The sequence below is a fragment of the Cyprinus carpio genome, unplaced genomic scaffold (genome assembly GCF_018340385.1).
Source record: "Cyprinus carpio isolate SPL01 unplaced genomic scaffold, ASM1834038v1 S000000930, whole genome shotgun sequence".
NCBI classification, from domain to species: domain Eukaryota; kingdom Metazoa; phylum Chordata; class Actinopteri; order Cypriniformes; family Cyprinidae; genus Cyprinus; species Cyprinus carpio.
In genome coordinates this window covers 1-7,647 of record NW_024873653.1, presented here as the reverse complement: position 1 = coordinate 7,647, position 7,647 = coordinate 1, and the positions used below count along the sequence as shown (strand labels likewise).

General features: G+C 49.2%; 5 non-coding genes across 5 annotated transcripts; all 5 read right to left on the bottom strand.

Annotated features, from left to right (window-relative positions):
- Positions 1 to 2,686: 2,686 nt before the first annotated feature.
- Positions 2,687 to 2,850, bottom strand: LOC122143145. Its single transcript, XR_006158988.1, has one exon. It is a non-coding gene; the product is annotated as a U1 spliceosomal RNA (small nuclear RNA).
- Positions 2,851 to 3,379: 529 nt separating this feature from the next.
- Positions 3,380 to 3,570, bottom strand: LOC122143148. Its single transcript, XR_006158991.1, has one exon. It is a non-coding gene; the product is annotated as a U2 spliceosomal RNA (small nuclear RNA).
- A 934-nt stretch (positions 3,571 to 4,504) lies between these two features.
- LOC122143144 lies at positions 4,505 to 4,668 on the bottom strand. Its single transcript, XR_006158987.1, has one exon. It is a non-coding gene; the product is annotated as a U1 spliceosomal RNA (small nuclear RNA).
- A 524-nt stretch (positions 4,669 to 5,192) lies between these two features.
- Positions 5,193 to 5,383, bottom strand: LOC122143147. Its single transcript, XR_006158990.1, has one exon. It is a non-coding gene; the product is annotated as a U2 spliceosomal RNA (small nuclear RNA).
- A 940-nt stretch (positions 5,384 to 6,323) lies between these two features.
- On the bottom strand, positions 6,324 to 6,489 carry LOC122143146. The gene has a single exon (XR_006158989.1). It is a non-coding gene; the product is annotated as a U1 spliceosomal RNA (small nuclear RNA).
- Between the last annotated feature and the right edge of the window lie 1,158 nt (positions 6,490 to 7,647).

Below are 7,647 nucleotides of genomic sequence, written 5' to 3'. Positions count from 1 at the left end.
TGTCGCGCTATAGTGAGGTGTCGTCTATGTAGATTGCTGTAAAAGAAAAACAGGTAAAACATTCATTGGGGAGAACATTATTCGACAAGATCGATAAAACCCCAAACTACAAAAAAACTATGGTATTTTCCCTTCAGTTGGACAAGTAGCTATATCTTGTAAATCCGGACCCCTCCTTTTATTCCATCAAGTGGGAATCTGGAATGTGGGACTGACTTTCCTTCAGACTACTTCCAGTAGCTCTGGGGGTTGATGTTTTCTAGCTCTATTGACGAAAGGAGACTTCCATTAGCTGGCATTGTGTGGGAACAGTCTGTCTAGATCACTTGAGGATGATGATGACGGCAGACAGCTGGTCAACTCTAGTCTGTTTTGTTTTCCCAATTTCCTTCATGAGAGGGGATTTTGCTCCTCTTTTTTTTCGAACGGTTTAACATGTATAAAAGTGTCTTTGTAACTCGACCGTGGTTGTTTCCTGTTCAAAATGTGTTATTTTTGTTTCCCTTCCTGTTCTTTATTTACTTTTCCTACTCAGTTGTCCTCCACTATCTCATCTGGTAGCCATCTCTTTTCGGTAATTGGTCCCCCCGCCTCCTTTCCTTCTCGCCACTCACCCGACCTCTCTGAAATTCAAATCTTGGGCTCCGCCCCCTCGTTAGCAACATTTATGTTGTTATTGCCACCATTTTAGTTGCTTTAAACTCTGTTGGCAAACAAGACTTAGGGCAGTCTCGGTAGAGATGAGCATTGTCTCCACAGAGATTGCACTTCCCCTGCCATTGGGACAAGTCCTCGAAAAATATGCCCATTTTCTCTACCCTTGTGCGATATAACTTTCAGGCAGCCGCAACGTATACCAAGTGTCCAACTCCCCACATCTCCTACATAGTTTGGGGCAGACCTTGTTAATCTATGTAGCCTCTGTTTTTCCACCCAGAACTACCATTGATGGGAGATTTTTTCAGCCCTGGAAGCCTTGAGGATCTGCCCATTGTTGTGATGGGGACCCTCCCAGGAACAATATCCATATACCAATCCTCATCTAGCACCTTCATAGCCTGGCTTTCCACAGTGCAGAATCTCCCCAACCACATGACAAAATGACACTTCCCCATTTACCATTTCATTGAAACATCTTGACGAATAACAACTTTGTGTGTATTGTCCGTCATTTTTCTCAACTTTAAACATGGGAATTGGGTTTTAACATTTTCGAACTTGTGCCAGAAGTTTGTTAACAGTGCCCCATTTTAAAACTAACATCAAAACCCTTGTTAAAAGGTAGCGTCCAAATACATTTAAAATCTGCTGGGGTTAGCCCTAACAGTTTCTGAATGTATTTTCCTAGAAAGTCGAATCTAGACATTTCCAAGAGCTTACCATCTTTCTCTAAAAAAGAAAAGCGTAACACTGTGGGTGCCTCCGCTGGCCGGGCATTGAGAAATTCACTCCATAGTGGAGACACCACTGAGGAGTAACTTTTACACTGTTAAAATTCCCAATAAAACCCCGAATAAAAATAACAACCCAACAAATAATTAAAAAGGTCTTTCTTTTGGCTCTTTCTTACCTTATCCACTGAAACAAACGCTGCTGCAACAGAAGATGGAAACCTTCTACCTCTGAGCGATTATGATCCCACACGTATGGAAAAGAGTGGTTCTTGATACTCTCAGGGCTATCGTCAGTCCGGGACCTCAGGCTACCTTGATCTTACCCAAAGGCCGAGAAGCCGATGCGTGCAAGGAGTGGTGCAGCGGGGAGGAAGCGGGACATTAGCCACGCCCATCTCGGCTTTGGTTAAGTCAGGGAGACCTGAAACGTCTGGGGAACGGTAGGACCCTCCCCCGTCTTGCAACGTCACCGAGCCCTCGCCCCGATCGGACCCGACGGTGGCTCTGGCTGCGGCCGGAGAGTACGGGGGCATCGCTCGTAAACTCCCAAAAACCGGTTTTCGTCGCAGAAGCCACGTGCCGCCATGTCATCGGAATCCTGGCTCGAGCCGAACGAGAGGCAGGTCTCGAATTGGTAGGGCGCTCTGTTTTGGATTTTGTCGAAAACCTTCTATTGCAACCCGGCACCAGTTATTTGGCCCAGTCCGAACCAAAGCAGCACAGAAAGATTCTCTGGAGTCTGACGGTCAATAATCATCCAAAAAAAGTGGGAAATTTCCATCCACCTTGGCGAGGGGCCCTCAAAAACGTTCGAAGGTCGTGTGGCCCAGGTTGCTAAAATGGCTAGAACCCCAGAGAGGAATGAGATCACTTCACCCAAATCGGCACGCCTATGCACGGGCTCAGTCTGTGGTCAGGAGAAAAAAGGGTGCTGCGTCTGGCCACTTGGTGGCGCTGCAAGCTGAAAAAAAAGGGGAAAAGGAAATGAAAACTGCGCCAACCAAACAGACATGAAAACAGCTACAGCTCGGCAGCAGTCAAGTCCGATCGACTTGAAAAGTGAGGTCTGTGAGAAATTTGAAACCACCAGGGGCCGATTTTTCAAGAGCGCAAGTGACTTTTTTTTTTTTTTTTTTACACACGCACAACCCATACCAAGCATAGGACGGAAGTCCTCAGTCTGAACAGCTCTCTGGATCATTGAGAACCCGAAAAGTAAGCCAGAACAAACGCTTTGTATAAAAAAAAGATCAGGAGAAAAAACCCCATCTGCTTTTTTCAACCAGCACTTTCAGGGGAGAGCGCGAACGCAGTCCCCCACTACCATAAATTATGCAGTCGAGATTCCCACATTTGGGGAATTCGCAGGGGTCAGCACGGCCGGAGTGCAATGGACGAGCCTCGCCCTGGGTGAACCGCCTTCTTGATCATGGTGTCTCCCCTGCCAGGTAAGTATGAAGGCTCAGGCGGCCAGTCAGAGGTACCATTTCCGTCTCTACCGTCCTCATCAACGGTGAACCCCCGCCCCCCTAGCAAAGGAAGGACGGCTGCCTTCCGTTACTGGCCTGCAAACTGCCAAGCGTTGGCACGAGCCGACGCTTCCCAACCCTGGTTTTAGATCAGTGTTTCCCAACCGCGTTCCTGGAGGCCCCCCAACACTGCATGAATGTGTTCTATGTCACCTTAATCAAACACACCTGATTCAGATCATCAGCTCATTAGTAGAGACTCGAAGATCTGAATCGGGTGTCTCAGACAAAGGGTCTCATATGTTTTAGATGACTCCCTTTAACCAAACACACCTGACTCGATGCATCAGCTCGTTAGTGAAAGACTCCAAGACCTCAGGTGGATGCATCCGAGGAGAACTCTCAATAAAACAGCAACCACGGCATCTGCAAGAGCAGACCTCAGGGGGAGCCAAGACAAAGCCCTCATTCCTTTTTTTTCTGTCATTTATCACAATAAGCAGCAATCCCTGAAAAGGGAAGCACACCGTTCCTGGAGACACTGCAATACCAGGCCGATGCGTGGAGTGGACAGAGCAAGCCCCGGCTCCAGCTCCGTGATCCAAAAATCAATTTAATATGTAGTCCCCGGGTAGGGGACGTATCAGATATTAAACTGATAAGAACAGATACTACACTTGATCTTAGCCAAAAGGCCGACAAGCGAAACTCCAAAACGGCAGCGGGGAGGAAGCGGGACATGGCCACGCCCATCTCGGCTTTGGTAAGTCAGGGAGACCTGAAACGCTGGGGGACGGTAGGACCCTCCCCCGTCTGCAACGTCACCGAGCCTCGCCCCGATCGGCCCGACGGTGGCTCTGCTGCGGCGGAGAGTACGGCATCGCTCGTAACTCCCAAACGGTTCGTCGCAGAGCCACGTGCCTCATGTCATCGGAATCCTTGGCTCGAGCCGAACGAGAGGCAGGTCTCGAATTGGCAGGTCGCTCTGGCGAAATTTTCGGCTATTTTGGATTTTGTCGAAAACCTTCTTTTGCAAACCGGCACCAGGTATTTGGCCCAGTCCGAACCAAAGCAGCACAGAAAGATTCTCTGGAGTCTGGCGGTCAATAATCATCCAAAAAAAGTGGAAATTTCCATCCACCTTGGCGAGGGGCCCTCAAAACGTTCGAAGGTCGTGTGGCCCAGGTTGCTAAAATGGCTATAACTCCCAGAGAGGAATGAGATCACTTCACCCAAATCGGCACGCCTATGCGCGGGCTCAGTCTGTGGTCAGGAGAAAAAAGGGTGCTGTGACTGGCCACTTGGTGGCGCTGTAAGGTGAAAAAAAAGTGAAAAGGAAATGAAAAAGGACACCCAAACACAGACATGAAAAACAGCTACAGCTCGGCAGCAGTCAGTCCGATCGACTTGAAAAGTGAGGTCTGTGAGAAATTTGAACCCACCAGGGGCCGATTTTTCAAGAGCGCAAGTGACTTTTTTTTTTTTTTTTTACACACGCACAACCCATACCAAGCATAGGACGGAAGTCCTCATTCTGAACAGCTCTCTGGATCAGAGAACCCGAAAAGTAAGCCAGAACAAACGCTTTATAAAAAAAGATCAGGAGAAAAAACCCATCTGCTTTTTTCAACCAGCACTTTCAGGGGGAGAGCGCGAACGCAGTCCCCCACTACCATAAATTATGCAGTCGAGATTCCCACATTTGGGGAATTCGCAGGGGTCAGCACGGCCGGAGTGCAATGGACGAGCCTCGCCCTGGGTGAACCGCCTTCTTGATCATGGTGTCTCCCCTGCCAGGTAAGTATGAAGGCCCAGGCGGCCAGTCAGAGGTACCATTTCCGTCTCTACCGTCCTCATCAACGGTGAACCCCCGCCCCTAGCAAAGGAAGGACGGCTGCCTTCCATTACTGGCCTGCAAACTGCCAAGCGTTGGCACGAGCCGACGCTTCCCAACCCTGGTTTTAGATCAGTGTTTCCCAACCGCGTTCCTGGAGGCCCCCCAACACTGCATGAATGTGTTCTATGTCACCTTAATCAAACACACCTGATTCAGATCATCAGCTCATTAGTAGAGACTCGAAGATCTGAATCGGGTGTCTCAGACAAAGGGTCTCATATGTTTTAGATGACTCCCTTTAACCAAACACACCTGATTCGATGCATCAGCTCGTTAGTGAAAGACTCCAAGACCTCAGGTGGATGCATCCGAGGAGAACTCTCAATAAAACAGCAACCACGGCATCTGCAAGAGCAGACCTCAGGGGGAGCCAAGACAAAGCCCTCATTCCTTTTTCTGTCATTTATCACAATAAGCAGCAATCCCTGAAAAGGGAAGCACACCGTTCCTGGAGACACTGCAATACCAGGCCGATGCGTGGAGTGGACAGAGCAAGCCCCGGCTCCAGCTCCGTGATCCAAAAATCAATTTAATATGTAGTCCCCGGGTAGGGGACGTATCAGATATTAAACTGATAAGAACAGATACTACACTTGATCTTAGCCAAAAGGCCGAGAAGCGATGCTGCAGTGGTGCAGCGGGGAGGAAGCGGGGACATGGCCACGCCCATCTCGGCTTTGGTAAGTCAGGGAAACCTGAAACGCTGGGGGACGGTAGGACCCTCCCCCGTCTGCAACGTCACCGAGCCTCTCCCCCCGATCGGCCCGACGGTGGCTCTGCTGCGGCGGAGAGTACGGCATCGCTCGTAACTCCCAAACGGTTCGTCGCAGAGCCACGTGCCTCATGTCATCGGAATCCTTGGCTCGAGCCGAACGAGAGGCAGGTCTCGAATTGGTAGGTCGCTCTGGCGAAATTTTCGGCTATTTTGGATTTTGTCGAAAACCTTCTTTTGCAAACCGGCACCAGGTATTTGGCCCAGTCCGAACCAAAGCAGCACAGAAAGATTCTCTGGAGTCTGACGGTCAATAATCATCCAAAAAAAGTGGAAAATTTCCATCAACCTTGGCGAGGGGCCCTCAAAACGTTCGAAGGTCGTGTGGCCCCAGGTTGCTAAAATGGCTAGAACCCCAGAGAGGAATGAGATCACTTCACCCAAATCGGCACGCCTATGCACGGGCTCAGTCTGTGGTCAGGAGAAAAAAGGGTGCTGCGTCTGGCCACTTGGTGGCGCTGCAAGCTGAAAAAAAATGAAAAGGAAATGAAAATGGCACAACCAAACAGACATGAAAACAGCTACAGCTCGGCAGCAGTCAGTCCGATCGACTTGAAAAGTGAGGTCTGTGAGAAATTTGAACCCACCAGGGGCCGATTTTTCAAGAGCGCAAGTGACTTTTTTTTTTTTTTTTTTTACACACGCACAACCCATACCAAGCATAGGACGGAAGTCCTCAGTCTGAACAGCTCTCTGGATCATTGAGAACCCGAAAAGTAAGCCAGAACAAACGCTTTGTATAAAAAAAGATCAGGAGAAAAAACCCATCTGCTTTTTTCAACCAGCACTTTCAGGGGAGAGCGCGAACGCAGTCCCCCACTACCATAAATTATTCAGTCGAGATTCCCACATTTGGGGAATTCGCAGTGTGTCAGCACGGCCGGAGTGCAATGGACGAGCCTCGCCCTGGGTGAACCCGCCTTCTTGATCATGGTGTCTACCCTGCCAGGTAAGTATGAAGGCCCAGGCGGCCAGTCAGAGGTACCATTTCCGTCTCTACCCATCCTCATCAACGGTGAACCCCCGCCCCTAGCAAAAGGAAGGACGGCTGCCTTCCGTTACTGGCCTGCAAACTGCCAAGCGTTGGCACGAGCCGACGCTTCCCAAACCCTGGTTTTAGATCAGTGTTTTTCCAACCGCGTTCCTGGAGGCCCCCCAACACTGCATGAATGTGGTTCTATGTCACCTTAATCAAGCACACCTGATTCAGATCATCAGCTCATTTAGTAGAGACTCGAAGATCTGAATCGGGTGTCTCAGACAAAGGTCTCATATGTTTTAGATGACTCCCTTTAACCAAACACACCTGACTCGATGCATCAGCTCGTTAGTGAAAGACTCCAAGACCTCAGGTGGATGCATCCGAGGAGAACTCTCATCAACAGCAAAACAGCAACCACGGCATCTGCAAGAGCAGACCTCAGGGGGAGCCAAGACAAAGCCCTCCGGAAAGGAAGCCACGCGGCCAACACTGCAATACCAGCCGTGCGTGGATGGACAGAGCAAGCCCCGCTCCAGCTACCCGTGATCCAAACAATCATTTAATATGTAGTCCCCGGTAAGGGGCTATCGATATTAAACTGATAAGAACAGATTTTTTTTTTCTTTTTATTAATTTTATTGTTTCATCACATTTACATACCATAATTGATATCTTACAAGGGAAACAAAGTCACAACTATTTTGTTTTAAAATGTAATAGCATAGTTAAACCCATCAAGGAAGGGTTAATGAGAGTTGGGAAAAAAGTAGGCAGCAGGGATATTAAACCATGACATGAAGATTCCACGCGGAGTTTACATATGAAGTCCAAAGATTAAACACAGGAGACCATATTTATATCTGTAGACTCCCACAACCACTCCATCCATATCCTATATGCACGTGGGAAGAGGGAAGAAGGGGGAAGGGGAATTCCTGCCTTCAGCCCCCAGAACAAAGCACCGGGCCCAGCCCATGACCCCAGTCGGAGATCCTCTGAAACCACGGCACCGGGCTGCTCCTCGTGCAACTGGTGCATCCTACGGCAGTCAGTGTCTGTGGCCGCGGGAAAACCTTTTCATGTGCGCTCTGACCCCCTCATCCGGAATATCGCCCATGCGGTTGTACTCCTGG